Raw genomic sequence first — 17,288 nt, 5'->3', positions numbered from 1 at the left:
TAGGGTGTTTATACATGTGTTTGGTAGGAGTAAGAGGTGGTCTGTCTATATATTCAGGGTGAGGGTAGAAATGTATATACACACACACACACACATATACAGTTTGTATGTTGGAGTAGTGGTGGGGAGCTTGTATTCTGGAGAGGTAGCATAATGTATAGTGTTTGGGAGGGGATCCATATGTTCAGGGGTTAGGAATATTTGCATGTGTGTGTCCATAGGTGTGTGAGAATTGTGTATGTATCTTAGTAAGACTGCAGAGGTTGTCGGTGTTTTTCTGTTTTGAGTGTGTCTGAGCATTTGGGGTGTATACTCATGAGTAGTTTGTGGATGTGTGTATTTGTGATTTGTGAGTGTAGCAGGAGGCTTCGAGTCCTCTATGTGTCTATTTCAAAATGTAATGCCTGAAGAATTTAGTGGTGTTGCTTGTATGTGTGTTCTCAGTATTAGTGAGGTGGACTTATATGGACAGTTGACCCTTGAACAACATGGGTTTGAACCACACGGGTCCACTTATAGTGGATTTCTTTTTCAGTAACTACTACAGGACTACTACAGGATCCATGGATGCAGAGCCACTGCATGGAGGGTTGGCGCCCTAACCCCCAAGCTGTTCAAGGGTCAGCTGTATTTGATCAGTATAGATTATTTGTGTCTGTGTGTGTGTTTGAGTTCCTGGGGCTTCTGGGGTATGTATTCTGTGGGACGTGAGAGTTTAGTTTGTGTGTTTGGAAACCAGTAGGCTGTGTGGGTTCTGTGTGTGTGCAGGAGTCCTGCAGTCTATGTATTTTAGGGCTGTGGGGTTGCATATGGGTCTTTTGTTGGGTTGCACATGAGACAGTTGTGTACTTGGTGACCCTGTGTGCTTAGGTACTCAGTGTGTACATCTGGATGGCATATTGGTTGCACATGTTTGTTTTCAGGCCCATGTTGTGTGTGTATATATAGTTGTGAGAGTGGAATGTGAATATTCAGGGTGAGTAAGGTTTCATCTGTAAAAATTTAGGTAGTAAGAGGTGGTCTGTTTGTGTATTTATTCAGGGTGAGGGTGTGTGTTCAGGAGATAGACATATATATATATATATCTATGTACAAACACAAATGTGTATGTGGTGTCCTTTTGGTTATATATCTGTGGTGGGAGTTGAGAGTTCTCCTTGGGGTGTAAGTGGATTCTGTGCACATATTCACAGGAAAAGTTATGGGATGTGCTGGAACTGGTTCATACTCTCTTGGGAGAGTCAATGGTGCATATCTCTTCCCAGCTGTGTGTTTAGTGATGTCAGGTGGGTAGCTTGAAATTGGTCCTGCTGGGAATATTTATACCATGTAGATACCATAAGTGAAGTCTTTCCCGCCTTTCTCGGAGAGCTTTTTATCAAGCACTTAGCAGCGTACCACTGATGTGCGTGTTTGGATTGTGTATGTGTGAAGCAAGAATATTTGGGCATCGGTGGGTACGTATGGGACCCTCATGTGAATTGTGAGTGGGGCATCTGGGGCTATGGGCCCTTGTATATGTGCATTGACCCTGGTAATTGTGAATCATTGCATTGCTCCTATCAGGTTGGTCTGTTCTTTAGGGCCAGAGAATCCCCATAAATGTTGTTGATTCCCAGTAGAAATCATGCAGATGGATACAGGGGTGTCTGTACCTTAGGCAGGTGGACACTCCTTCAGCATTTGTGTGGTCCTAGCATCTGGGTCCCTAGAAGGGGGCGCCTGGCAGACAGATGGCCATGCAGAGCAGAACCTTCACAGGTGTGTTGTTGGCATGACAGGCAGCAATCAGAAAGTCATGGGGCTTCCTGGATAGGAGGTCAGATGACCAAGGGCTCTCCCAGGAAAACCCCCTGAGAATCAGTTGGACAGCTACAGGCGTTCCTGGCTCTTCTGTGGCACAGCGGACGTGCAAGGACACCCTCCACATGGGGTCCAGAGCCATGTGTCCCTGAGCCCAACTGCCCCAGGGTGGTGGGAACTGTTGCATATCAGGCTGGTCAACTGTATCACTAGGTCTCAACCAACCTGTCTCATGGAAACCTAAGTCCTCACGGATAGGCAGGACCTCTAGGGATCACTGAGCTGACAAGGACAGAGGTAGGGAGGCTTTGTCACTGAGGGAGAGTTGGGGACTGAGACCTGGAGAGCCTGGGGAGTCCCACTCTGAGGAGATACGGCTCTGATGTTCCCAAACCCTTTAGACATGTTCTCTGTTCTTTTCTGAAGGCTCAAGATGCTTCTAGCAGTGGGAAGCTTATCTCAGTTTCATGTTTCTCTGATAGGATGAACTGACCCTTTTATTCACTCTTCCACATCGAGCTGCAAACCCATCAGAGGGAACCATGTGATCGTTGTAGCCACCAGCTGACCCCACAGCCACCTTGTGCCTGCCTTGGACCCACCCAAGCATTTCTGAGCCTTCTTTATGGTGAGTCTTGTGGCCTTTTCTCCCTCACTGTGACTCCTCCTGCCAATAAAACATGCTGTGAATGTTAACAAAAGGAAACCTGCACTAGAATTGGAGTCTGGAAGGCCCGTAGAGGGAGCTCTCATGCCGTGCCACTCATCATCAATTACCCCAACAGGAAGAGGTCATTTACTGACCCCAAAGAGGAAGTGCAACCACTTTACTACCCCAGCTGGAGGAGGGAAGACTTCCTTCCTGGCCAGCAACAAGAAATAGAAAATAGAAGTAGCTAATAGAAAATTCCACAGTTTAGCCAATGAGACGCCGTTGTCATCTGAAGTTTTACTTTCCTCCAGTGAACTTTCATTTTTTCCCTTGATGATGACTTTCTTTCCTTGTCCCACCCTCCTTACTATACAAGTCTTCCGGGATTTCCCTGGTGGTCCAGCAGCCAAGACTCCGCGCTTCCAATGCACGGGGCATGGGTTCGATCCCTGGTCGGGGAACTAAGATTTCCACATGCCATGTGGCATGGCCAAAAAAAAAGAAAGCCTTCCATGTTGTGTAACCCGTTGGAGTATCTCCCTTTCTATCAGATGAGATGCTGCCTGATTCATGAATCGTTTAATAAGGCCAATTTATTCAAAATTCAAAGTAAATCTTCCAATTTACTCCGTTAAATTTTGTTTTTTAATACATTGGGGGCATGCAGAGGTGGCCACTAACAGTTTAGTATGTATCCCTCCAGAAATGTTCTGTATAAAAATATGTATGTGCACTTTTCTAAAATCCACTCTTATGATTGCTACTGCTAACAAGATGATTTTATGATTAAATGCTTATCTTTTTTAAAAGAAAAAGGTAAATATATTGGTGGCAGTGATGGGATCTGAAGCAAATTTCTGATAACATTTGGGACAAGGAGGAACAGGTGTGGTGCCCACAACTCCTTTGAGTTCACTGTCTTTCTTGCCATTCCTGAAGGTTGTTGGTAAGCTCCTCTTGGTTTGAGCTCCATTCTCTTTGCGTTTGTGCTCCCAATCTAATTGGCTTTCCTTTACAGGGCAGGTCAGTTTGGCTGGTAGAGGATTCTCCTTGAGGCCAAACCCCTAGCCTTTCAGATGGAAATTCCCAGGACATAGTAACATCTCTTGGTTATTGCCAGTATATTTTTGAGTGGTAAACCATAGCCCCTAATATTGTTCCCTGGATTCCACACTGGGCACTGCTGACAGTGTAGTCTGCACTTGCCCATCTGTTTGGAATCAGCCCCCAGTTTCCATGCTTGGAGCTGTTGGTGGTGGCTATAGTTCTCCATTTTGTTTGGAATCAGTTTGCAGTCCCCCTTCCTTGGGATTTGCCGTTTGGATCTTTTTCCTCAGTCCAAGGATCCCTGGGAATCGGTGGTGGTGCATACCAGGCCTTCTTTTGTCCAGGACATAGTAACATCTCTTTGTTACTGCTGATATATTAAGGCGCAGGTTTTTTTGTGTGTTCTTTTGGGTTGACAAAGGCTAGCTAAGGAAATGAGATCCTTTATCGCCCAAGAGTTGAGAATGCCAGCTTCTGGCACACCTGCTTATTTTATATTTAAGAACTATGGTCCTGGAGGTTGTAGATATTTAGAAAGATGGAAAAATTATACTAATATTGATCTAGAATTACAGTGGTCATTGTGGGGCATGTTCCAGTTAGACAAGATTGTACATTTAAGGAAAACACTAGAGAGCAAGGGTTCACAGATTGCACAGGGAGAATGAGATGCCTGCTTTACTTGGTATGTAAAAGTTTACAGACGGTTTCAAGATTCCAAAAGAGCTTCGTTTAGAGACTTAGAACAAAAAGCTAATGAAAAATTAAAGAGACAAAAGGTACCTGAGACAAAAGACCGTAGGACGGATGTGACTGCAGACGTACCTCCTACTGTCCCCCCCTTTCCGTTGTCACCCGAGGACTCTTGTGTTACTCATTTCCTGTCTGAAGTACTTCTCTATTCCAAAGAGAATATTTAACAATTGCCATTTAAAGTAAAACTACCTGAGGTTGCAGGTGAGCCCCCTCAGGTGTCCTTTACCCCTTGGTCAAAGACTGAACTGAGAGCTGTAGTCAAAGAATTCTCTAAACCTTGGAGGAACCCCCAACATTTTTTAAAGAATTTAGAGTCACTGTCAGGGCGTATGTCCCCAAACTGCTAGATCTTTATCCACTTGTACACATGTTGGTAGGACTGGGGGAAGCCCCAGAATGGATGTGGGAAGCAAAATGACATAATCCCTAGGATGGTATTCAAGATCCTCAACCTAAAAAGGCTTGCAGAATAACAACTAACCTTTTATAAGCTATTCCTAAAATCTTCCCTGCTCACACTTGGTCTGTTATTAATTGGCCTAATAATGATTGATGTATTATTCACTCGTACAAACAAAAGAGGGGTGAATCTGTGGAAGACTTTGGAACCAGTTTGGAAGCTCTCTTTTTACAGCAGTTGGTGTTCCAAGGAATAAAAAGGCCACTCAGCCTGCTTTAACTGTCCTCTTTGTAAGTGGATTATCTTCTGAGATGAGTGGATTGATAAAAGGGCAGAAAAGAGGGTGGGAGGCTATAGGCCTGACTGAACTCGTGACTATAGCTGAGCATTTTGAAAGGACCTTGGAGCAAGATCACAAACAGAAATCCACCAAGCTCATAGCCTTACAGTTACAACAGCTCTAAGGCAAGGGACACAAAATGACACCTGGGCCTCCCCCATTACAACTCCTAGGGGTCCATGATCAATTTGATGACCCAAAGTTGATGTTTCATTTGTAATCAGTGAGGACACTGGAAAAAGAGGTGTCCTCAAAAGTCCTATGCAAACTCTTCACAAATGCTCTCGTATCTGTCTCAAAGGGAGGGCCCCCCATGACCCTCTCCCCTAGTTGGCAGAACTCCAGAGGTTCTCTGGTAAACTATTACCAGCAATGACCTTAAACAGCCCAGAGGAAAATATAATGAAAAACGGCCAAATTTTAGTTGATACTGGAGCTATGCTTTCTACTTGAAACCCCACTCTCATATTTTACTTTGAAATCTACATTAAACTCTAACCCTAACTGTAAACATAATTACCTAACCCTTTAACACCCTACCCCTAGCCCTAACCAGAGCTGTGCTTTCTACTCTAAATCCCACCCTCAAAGAACAACAGGTGCCTCTGAGTAAAGAGGATGTTTCCATAGTGGGAGTACCTAATACAGTTCAGAGAGAATTTTTATCTCAACCAAGATTCCTTTCTGCTATGCAGTATAGCCCCAGTTAATCTATTCAGTAGAGATCTCTTTTCTAACTTCAAAGGGCCAGTACATTTTGCCTCCAGTGAAGATCTCACCTTAAAATTTCCTGATCAACGTGAACCTGATCAGTTATGTTCCTTACAATCTGTCCTCGACCTAAAAGCGGAAGTTCAACAAAAGTTCCCTAATTGGATGGAGATGCCTGCAAATTTGGGGGCTACTTCTGACAGGATGCCTGCAAATTTGGGGGCTACTTCTGACAGTGTTAACATGAGAAGAATAAAAAAATGCAAACCTATAAAGATTCAGATAGATGTAGCTAAACCTCTCCCTAGGTTTCCTCAACAGCTATTAAAGCCTGCGGTCGGGCCTCCCTGGTGGCGCAGTGGTTGAGGGTCCGCCTGCCGATGCAGGGGATGCGGGTTCGTGCCCCGGTCTGGGAGGATCCCATGTGCCGTGGAGCGGCTGGGCCCGTGGGCCATGGCCGCTGGGCCTGCGCATCCGGAGCCTGTGCTCCGCAACGGGAGAGGCCACGGCAGTGAGAGGCCCGCATACCACAAAAAAAAAAAAAAAAAGCCTGCGGTCATACAAGGTCCCATAGCTATTGTAGAAGACCTAATTGCCCAGGAGGTAATCATTCGTGTACTCGTCCCTGCAGCATGCCAATCTTGCCTGGTTGGAAACCTGGCAGGATGGCGATTTGTCCAAGACTTGGGAGCTGTTAATAAAAATAGTTTTTCCCTGTTTTCCTGTTGTTCCAAACCTAGCCACCCTTGTGTCACAAGCTTGAACTGACTTGAAATGGTTTACAGTTGGAGACCTTTGTTCACCTTTCTTCAGCATCCCGGAGACCCAACAGCCAATATCTACATGGCTTTACTTGGAACAATCAACAATATACCTGCACTTTTATGCCTCAAGGGTTCACTGGGACTCCTTCTTTTTTCCTCCCAAGTACTTCACCAAGATTTAAGTACCCTCTAGTTCCCTGAGAAATCAGCCTTTTTACCATATGGAGATAACCTCCTGCTGTACTCAGCTACTGTAAAGGTTCCATAAGGCATTCATAAAAGATTCCATTTATTTGCTGCAACAGTTAGCTGAGAAAGAACAAAGGAAAAATTACAATTATCCGTAGACGCTGTTCATTACCTAGGATGTAATCTAAGCACTGAAGGAATTCAGCTATCTCCAGAGAGAATTAGGCTGATACAGGAACTTCCTAGACTCACAACTAAGTGCTAGCATTGTGGATTTCTAGGTTTAGCTGGTTATTGCAAGCTCTAGGTTCCAAATTTTTCTGTTACCTCTTCCACTCTATGAACTTATTAAAGATTTAGTTCCTGAATCCTTTGCTTGGGAAGATAAACATAAGCAGGTTTTTATAAGGCTAAAACAAGCACTGCAAGAACTGCCTGCCTTAGGGTTACCCAAATGATCAGGTTCAGGTTGATCCGGAAACTTTTTTTTTTTTTTTTTGCGGTACGCGGGCCTCTCACTGTTGTGGCCTCTCCCGTTGCAGAGCACAGGCTCCGGACACGCAAGCTCAGCGGCCATGGCTCACGGGCCCAGCCGCTCTGCGGCATGTGGGATCTTCCCGGACCGGGGCACGAACCCGTGTCCCCTGCATCAGCAGGTGAACTGTCAACCACTGCGCCACCAGGGAAGCCCGATCCGGATACTTTAAGGTGAGATCTCCACTGGAGGCAAAGTATATTAGCCCTTTTAAGTTCGAAAAGAGATCTCTACTTAATAGATTAACTTTAGGTTATTCAAAACCTTTTACTTTATTTGTGCATGAAAGGCATAATCAGGCCGCGCAGAACTGTGTGAGCATGGTAGTAAACACAGGCCTATTGCCTGTTATAGCATACAACTTGATTCAGTTGCTTTTGCCTGTCTCAGGTGTCTTAAGGTTATAGCCACAACTGCAAATTTAGTGGAAGCCTTGGCAGATTTGACTCTAGGAAATGAAGTTTATTTGCAAACTCCACACCTTGTCCACAGTCTTCTTAACGCTGAATTGACAACATTTCTCCGCAAGTATCACTGGATTAACTTCCTGTGAAATCCTGCTTTCACCACCTAATCTTTAAACGTCACACCGTTCTCAGTCCTGCTACACTACTACCTCTGCCTCACAAAGGTGAGGGCCGTGACTGCCAGGTATCAGTGTCCCATGGGAATTCCCTGGGAGTCCATTGGTTAGGACTCCGAGCTTCCACTGCAGGGAGCGCGGGTTGGATGTCTGGTCGAGGAACTAAGATCCCACAAGCCACATGGCGCGGCCCAAAACAAAAACAAAACAAACAGAAAACAGTGTCCCGTTTTGTGACACCGTGTCCTGAGTAAACATGTTACCAAGTCCACGGTTGCTCTGCTTGCCGCATGACAGGCCATAAATCGGAGATGAGGTGTTGAGGCAAGGAATATGACTTTATTCAGAAAGCCAGCAGACCGAGAAGATGGCAGAGTAAAGTCTCAAAATAACCATCTTATCGGGGTTTGGGTGCCAGTTTCTTTTATAATACAGAGATGGGGAGGAGATGAGGAGGTAAAGTAAGAAGGCCATAAGTTTTGCGAATAGCCCCTGGAATGGCCAGCCTCGGGGAGGAGATGTGTTAATTTCTTCTTAATTGTAGCCATCCACAGGTGGAAGGAGTCCATATGTTTCCCTGAACAAAGGCACTTTGGCTTAACATTCAGACAGAGGGACAGGGTTCCCCGAGGCAGGCCATTATGTACAGGTACAGACAGTATCCTTGTAGTGAACAAAAGCAGCAGAAGGCAACGGTTAAAGTAAAAGGAACAGATCCCATGTGGAGTCCGATTTGGCTCTTCCCTGTTACAATTCCCTACTGTCAATGTCCATCCCACAGTCTTGTGGATAAAAGGGGGTGACGGCCCTTCTAATTGCTTCATCAGATGGATCTTTCCGGGAGTGTCCACCATTGGTGCCAGTGTTCCAAACGTTGGGTTTTTGGTTTTTTTGTTCCTCTCTGGAAAGTGTGTCCTTTACACCTGTAGCCTTAAAAAAATATTCTCAGCCTAAAAGTTGAGAGTTACGACCTCTTTGATGGGAATTTTGAGGGCTTCAAGCCTGGGAGGCAGCATCTCAAGTTAAGGAATTCAGCACTTTTCTATGGACGGGAAGATGCAAGAGTCTGGGCTCACTGAAATCAGTCATTTGATATGTGCCTCAGCTATCCGGGGCCTGCATCCTATATTCTCATATCCTGAGTTTCGTCAGGGCTCACCGGCTCACGTTGGGGGGCTGCAGTCGCTAATGACTGATGTGTCAGGAAATATTCCATTTCTCAGATCCTCTCCTCTTGGTCAGGATTTTGACCAATATTTGGGAGACATTTCAGGATCAAATTTTGTCCCACGGCGCTGGGAGGCTCATCCCAGGTCAGGGGAGAATTCTTGATATGCCACTCCAGGTGCTAGTTTTTGGATTAGGCCCTATTGCTAATTAAAGATCTTCTGGATCCTCTATCTAATTATGATCCAGGAAACATTTTCCCTTGTTGCTTCCTCCTGTACCTAGAATCACACTATTACAATTATTTCATGTTATAAATGTGGTCTATTTCCTCAAGATGTTTAGCCATTGAAGTATTGTTGGAGGCCTGGTTCCATACTGGGTACTGTAAGAGACACCAATCTTATAAAGTAGACAGGATATAAGTAATGCAGCTAGTAACGTTAACAAAGACACAGTACAGCAGGGAGACACAAAGAGCAAACAATCTGGAAACAAAGAACAATGATCAGTATAACTACTTGTAATCCAATTGCAATAGCGAGCGACCAGAGGTACCATAACTGATTTAGTGAGCCATCCGCTGTTTCAGTGTACCAGCGGTGCGTACTTAGACGTGCATGGCTTAATCTTTGAGACAAGCATATGCTACTGGCAGGATCACCCAGGTAGAGAGAAAAAGATAAATGTTTCAATTCTGCTTACAAGGGTATAATTTAACAAATGACTGTAAATCATAATGAGTTTAAGGGGAGCGTTTTGCTTACACCTGGAAAACACAGATTGAAAACAGTCGTTTTTCAGATAGAAACCATAAAAATTATAACCATAATTATAACCAAAATTATAACCAAAATTATAACCCTTTTACCCAGGCATGTGCAACTAATCGTTTTTGTTAACAGCTTTATGAAGCCATCAGGTTTCCCATTAGAATTCTTCAAGTTCTTACCCAGTTCACCTTTATGGTTTGAAAATCAGAAACTTGTATTTATCCAAAGGTCCTTTCTATAAATCTTCTTGAAGAGGAAGCATTTTTGCAAAGGCATCAGAGTGAAACCATGACTGTATACAATGGTGAAAGACTTAAGAAGGCACGTTTCAATCTGATTACAGTGCAATTGAGAGAGTAACGTTACTGCGGTGACATGCAACACTTTCAGATAATAAAGAGAATTCTGACTGGTAACATTTTACCAGGACATACCAAATTTTAGGAACTCCATAGAATCTGTAGAATACCTGTGTCATTTGGCATACAATAGAACCTAAGAAGATTTATTGCTTATTTGACAACACTTCCCATGTCATTCAACCTAATTAGTTAATATCTCACTTGGGGTGTTTCAGGGGCCCTTTGAAGCACCCCAAAGTTAGCTAGAGGTCAAAGGAACTTCATTATAATTTGAGTTGGGAAGTTTTGTCAAAAAAATAAGAAAAGGGTTTAAAACAGATAGGATCCCATGTCACTGTGAAACAATAGTTATTCACTTAGCCAAAGTAACAATAAAAGATTTCAAAGGCAAGTACAGAACAGATCTCTTAAAAGGTAGAAAAACTTAAAATCTGGTATCAAAGGCAGTCCGAAATCTTAAGAAACCTTGTCTTCTTAACAGAGAGAAAAGCGAAATTCAAGTTGTGCACCAGCTTACTTTTAAAATGTATTTACCCAATTAAACTTATTTTAAACTTAGTCCTGACCACGTACAGAACTCTTTTTTTCAGGGTCCACTTTCCATAAACCTTCTGTCACTTACTTTAGCACAATTCTGACTTTCAAGTGGTCAAATATCTGGAGAGATTAATTTTAGATAGACCTTCCTAAAAGATAAGTATTTTAAAAAGTTCACCTAAAGCTCTTACCTCATTTGCCTTTTCTTTCCTTAAAAGTTTCTTCACATCAAGTTATTTCCTTGCTGACAAATTTGCAACAGATATAACAAGATTTTATTTAGCTTATATTAAACCTAAGCACAATAAAAGTATTATACTTAATGTTGATGACTCTAACAGCATGTCTCTATTAATTAGATCAACAAACGAACGTTAATACCAGGTCTTAATTAATACTGACTATTTCCCAGTTCACATGAACCTGAAGCTCATTTAGCTCAGTTTCTCTTGTATTTAGAATAGTTTGCTGTGTAAGTGCTTACTTTTCTTTAAGCCAATTAAATAGAGCTCATCCACAAATCAACCTCAGCAATGTTATCCAAAGACAAAGACACATACAAGGACACAAACATACAGAGACGTCATGGTTGTCATTTCAGAATTTCAGCACTGAGTCAGGTACAGCCATGTGAAGCCCATCAGTTTAGAAAAAGAGGTTGGATTCAAATTAGGTTTCTGGCAGATGGAACAAATCCAACTCACTTGTCTAGATGGCTGAATTTTTACAGAAAAGACACTTAGGTTTTTTATTTATCCTTGATAAGTCAGTTTCTAAATTACTTTACCCTCTTTCAAACAGGTGCATTTTAGAAAGATGGCAGAGATGAGAGTTCCTGAGAAGACCAGAAAGGACATTTGCATCTCAAAGATACAGGCAAGTTTTTCCTAGGATGACTTTGTTTCCCCTTTGTTTAATATTTACAAGCCTCTTAAGATAAACAGGGAGGGTTTGGGGAGTGGTATCTATTGGAGAGTCAATCAACTTGTTCCCCACTGTCAAAGTTCCCTGGGGCTCCTGTGGGGAAATGAGAATCGGTCGCCTCAAGGCCAAGGGAGTCCCCTGGCCTCTTATAGGATGTCCGCACAAGGGAACTTGCCCTGCTGTGGATGTGGCTCCCAGTCCAAATTGGGTGGCTTGTGGAGTCTTAGATGGTGATACTAAATCAGGCTCCTGTCCTCTGGGGGTTAACACAGAAACTTCTATTTGATCCCCGTGGGTAGGGGAAACAGGAGGTGGTGAATATGATGGCGGCATGGGGGGAGGGTGGGCAGGTGGAACAACTGCCGGTGCAGCTTGCTGTTTTGCAAAACACTTCTAACTGCGAGATCCTATAAAAATTGAGTGAGCCATTTAGGGGCTACCGCCCTTGTGATCCTATATTTTGGGTCCACACCCTATTACAATAGTATACATGTCTTTCTTAGTCATAGGCTCAGGGCTATGTTACACCCATTTATCTACTATAGGCCCCACCCAAAGGGTTCTCCTTCAGGGTTGATGGAGTATTTCCCATTTTGTACACCCAAACGCAAAAGACGCAAACAAATTCTGGCATCAGTGCACACAAAACCAAGACCAAAACCAAGGAACCAGTTCCCAAATCGGTTCTGAGGGGGTGTAGTGGTGTAGAGAGCAGCCGTCTGGTGCAGAAGCCCACAGGCAGCTAGGAGGAGCTGTGTTAGTCCAAAGGGTCCGGGACACATAGTCCATTCTCAGCCCAGAAGGAGCAGCCAGGGGGAACCAGTGGGAGGGCTTGACTAATTGAGCTTTGTGCCTGCTATAAAGCTTATTGTTTAGCTCTTGGCCAGTAAACTATGGAGGGTTTGTACGTGGCTGCATAAATGGGTCTAAGAATGATGGACAAGTGTGGTATTCGTTGCCTCCAAAGTGTGGAGAGACCTAAGTAAGATGTGTTGGGCTTGCTATAGTGTGTTGGGGGGCTGAATAGTTAACAGCTGAGGTTTAGCTGCAAAAGGAATTTCCTGGCTTTTAGAGGATCAGTTAATGCCCAGAAATTTAATAGTTGTGGACAGCCCTTGAATTTTATGTGGGGCAATAAATAGCCCACCTGTATGTTATAGATGGGTCACCAACCATGTTAGGGCCTTGTGCACCAGTCTCCTGAGGGGCTGTGGATTAGAACCTCAGTATAGTGCCAGACGGTGCAAGGGGACACCAGGTCTTGCCAGCAAAGACTGTGGGCAATAGCTGGGCTGTTAAGATAGCCAGTAGGCAGACAGGTTAAAACATACTGGGTGCTTTCTGAAGTAAAAGTAGACTGCAGCTGGGACTCCTTAATAACTGGTACTGAATAGGACATAATAGCTAGATTGTCACAGCAAAGTAATTCCCTAGAGCCCTTTGGATATCCTTAATGAACTGGACAGTGTTGGAAATGGGAGCCTTAATAGTGGGGATCAGCACTTACATTTCAGTAGTTGATTATAAGTCACCACTCATTAATAGCAGGCTTTAATAGCAGCCAAATGGGGAAATTGAAAAGGAGAAATGGTGTGTTTAATGACTTCTTCTTTTCATAAATTCTGAATTATGGGCTGCAATCCCACAGCCCCCTGTCATACATGTTATTGGGAGATATTTACTGTCTTAGGTGGCAGTCTTATGGGCTCCCAGTTTCAGCTTCCACCAGGAAGGCCAGGAATTTGGGTTTGTTCCAAATGGCGTTGCAGTACATCAAGGCATCCATAGCTGTAACGGGAAAGGGTAGGGCCAAAGGGGCTACCACCCCTAAAAGATTTTTAATAAAGATTGTTTCAATAGTGACATTCAATGGAAGTTGAATGCTTTCTACTCCCCTGACTACTATGCCTTGTAATCTAAAGTGTGGCCCTTGCTTATAATTGGAGGGGTTCCCAGGAGGCACTGTAATTTGAGCTCCCGTGGTCAATGAGAGCCATAAGAAAATTTGTTCATGTGTGTCCCAAGGAAAATTAGAGAAGTATATGGGCAAGTGTCCCAGAGGAGGGCCACGCTCCAGGGATCTGCCAGGTCCCTAAGGCAGAGGCGTTGGCAGAGGTCAGGGTAGAGGATTCGGAGAGGTGACGGCTACCCATCACTCCAGTCTCCTGAAGAGTCTGCAGCGCCTGAGCAAAAATTTCTAACTTGTGCTTGGGCGGTCTCAAGTTGACATCATTAGGGACCCCCGATCTCCAGAGCTGCCAATACAGGGAGGTCTGTTAGTCATCTCATGAAGGATGGAGCTGTGTGATGGCACCACCCCTTGGTGGAGCTCAGTAAGGGTCCCAGAAGTCCCTATATTCCTTAAGGGTCTTCTGCTGGGTTCCTGGCCAGTGGGCCAGCGGGGCCCATGTGCCTTTACTGGCAAGCGAGATTTGGGGCTTCCGAAAACTTATCTTTTTCGTATCCAGCTACAACATGGATGCAGCCCCACGCCTGTTGGACTGTATCTGACGTTTCTTTGAATCGTAACAGCGTGGCTCTACAATTAGGGGGAGCACCCTTCTCCCCCCTTCCCTTGGACAAATGTTTTCTAGAAAAATTTGCCTTTCAACCATGGTATAGTTACATGTCTCTGTTTCTTGTTCATGCTGGTCATCTGATGTTTTGGTGCAATGGATGGTGACAGGGAACACCTGGAGTGGAGTTTCCTCTTCCTGACTCATACGCTGCCACTTCCTGTTTAGGGTGTCCCAGTCAGCCTGGGTGGGGTCAAGGGATGACTTGCAACAGCAGCAAGAAATGCAGCAACATAGGAGGCACTTACCTCAGCGGCATTTGCCCGTTCAGGGTACCGTGATGCCCCTGGTACAGCTGCCTCTATCATCGGTTAGGGCTGTGTGGGCAACTCTTGGATGTATGTTTCGGGCATAGGATGGTTTGGGGTAATAGTAAAGCTGTGTAGAGACTGTGTATGTGTGATCTGGGGAGAGATGAGGGGCATGAGTGCCTTTGTGAGTGTACGGTTGGTGTAGCATGGTGTGGCTGGGTGGTGGGCTGCTTCTGGGTGTTTTGAGGCTATGTGTGCAGGCATTTGAGAAGAGGTAGGGGTATGCATTTTAATGCTCTGTGTGTTGGATCCGTGTGTATTCAGAGTGCAGGGGTTATACACATGCTCATCCTGTAGGGTAAGAGTCCAGGGAGTGTATTTTTGATGTGGAGGAATTTGCAGAGATTGGGGTTGTCAGTGTAAATTGGGGCTGCTAGCTGTGTGTGTATAATCAGGGGATGTGTCAGAGGCTGTTTATAGTATCTCAAGAGGGAGATGGGTGTGTGTTTGTATCGGGGGTGTGAGGTCATGATGTGTTCTGGGCGGAGTATTTAGGAGAAGGTTGGAAACATTGTGTCTCTCTGATGGTATTTTGTGTTTGTCTCAGTTTCTGAGGCATTGTACATACGTGGATGTTGACATCTGTGTGCGGACTGTATGTGTTCTACTTGGATTTGGGGGGTTGTGTCTTATATTAAGAAGTCTGTGAGTTTGGTTTGAATATATCTGGCTATTGTTGAAGGGTTTGTGTGTTTGCATTGAGGGGTTATATGGGGTTGGGTGGATTTTTGTGGGGTATGAGTATTTAGGTGTTTGATTATCAGGGGCCGTTGGGGGTGTGATTTTGTATTCAAGACTGTGGCTGTGGTTTTATTGGGGTTTGTAGTGCATGTATATTGGAACAGGAGGGTTCTGGGCACACAGTCAGGCATTTGCTTATAAGTAGGGAGTTTGTGTGTTTGAGGATGTTTGGAGCTCTGTGGGGCTCTGTGATGGTGGCACAGGTGACTGTGGGCAGGTGGAGTGTGTGTTGGGCTGGAAGGGAAACTCGAGGGCCTGTTGGGGACTGTGAGGCACCCATGTGAACTCCCACGTGGACTGACCTTTGTTCCTTCTGATCTTCTGTGGCTTGTCCGCATCCTGATCTTCTGTGGCATCTACTCCCCTGGAATGGTCAGCGATCCTCTGCTCATTCTTAGCCAGATGAGTCAGGAAATGTCACTTCCTCTGGCAGCTGGATGTGCCTCTTGCAAGTGAGTGGTCCTGGAGTCCAGGGTGCAGGACTGGTGGACAGATGCAGAGTGAAGCTGATTCCCCCATGAGCCCTCTCCTCAGTGAGGTGGCCAGGAGGTCAGGGCTGTATCTCCAGAAGGTCAGACCTGGCCAGTCCTCTCTAGAATGTGCTGGTGAGGCCAACTCGTTGAACGCACCCTGCCAGGAGATAAACAGACCCTGAGGACGATTCCTAAGGGAGAAGTCTATACCTACCCATCTTCCACTGTCTCCTTTGGATGGCCTCTACCACAAGGTAAAAGCTAAGCCCCCTCACACGGCCTTTCTTGGCCTGGTCTTACTGAGCGGCCAGTCTCTCCCCACATCCTGGCTCACTATGGGCCCTCTGGTGATACCAGCAAGAGGGCTCCCTGCATGTCAGTTTTCACCTCCTTCCCTTGGCCCATGCTGCCCTTGCTGTTTGTCCTGCTCTTACTCTCCCAAGGCTAAGTCACCCTGTCCAGGTGGGAAGGATCCACTGAAAATGCACATTTGAGTAATTACTGCATCACCTGAGTCTCTAGCATGTACCAGGCACTATGACGCTTGCCAAATCCCTAAAAACCCCACAAAGCGGATATGCTATTAGTTGAACTTTGCAGGTGATGAAGCTGAGGTTCAGAGGTGAGCAACCATGACCAAGTACCCTGTATGTACCAGAATATCAATCAGACTGGTTAACGTATCCAATAAAGCCAAACATTAGTCTGATCAGTACGCCTAGATGCAAGGCTGTAAAGGCGCAAAATATGTCCCAGCACGAGAAAGAGCAGTGCCAAGTACCCCAGCAAAGAAGCAGTGTTCATATCTTGCTTTCTTAATCAAAATAACTGCACATCAACCCACAATTTCCTACTCTGTTAATAGGAGAAAAATACCAATGTGCGTTGTCCTGTAAAACTACCTTAAAAGAATATGTATGATCCCGAGTGCTTTAGTAATGACCCCAAATCACCATCATGAAGTTGGGATACTTCTTAAAACACTGCAAGTCTTACACACTGGCATATAGAATCTGTAAATCAGTTCTTTGGGTAATGATGGTAGATAGAAGTGGCCCAGAAGGACAGAAGACAGAAAATAGAGCAGAAACGATTTGTCCAGAGGTGACAATGGGTCATAGCCAAGGTTCAAGCATTACGAGGGAGGTGGTGAAAATAGTAATGGGCATAGAGTGTAATAAGTCAAGGATATCTAATGTAGTTTCTAATGAATGTTTGTGAAAGACATATAACTAAAAAGATAATAGGCTGGGAGGTGAAATAATACAAAACATTTGATATATTTTTTACAAGGATAAAAGAAGATAGAAATGAACATTAAGGAAGTAGGTCTTTAGAAATAGAAATAGAATATAGAAAAACTATAAGATGGTTACTAACCTCACAATATGATGAGGCAACTTAGATTTATTTTGTTTAAATAAATTGGTAGACTATATTTACAGTAGTTTTAAGTTTAAAGAGAATTTTTGAGCAGAGTATTGAGTTCCCATACACCCCCTCACATCTATTCCCCAAACCACACTTTCCCCTATTATTAACGTCTTGCATTAGTGTGGGGCATTTTTTTACAATTGATGAGCCAATGTTCATACATTATTATTAACTAATATCCATAGTTTACATTACAGTTTACTCTGTTGT

This window comes from Mesoplodon bidens (genome assembly GCF_964165515.1).
Source record: "Mesoplodon bidens genome assembly, contig: HAP1_SCAFFOLD_211, whole genome shotgun sequence".
NCBI lineage: Eukaryota > Metazoa > Chordata > Mammalia > Artiodactyla > Ziphiidae > Mesoplodon > Mesoplodon bidens.
Note: the sequence above shows the minus strand (reverse complement) of the source record.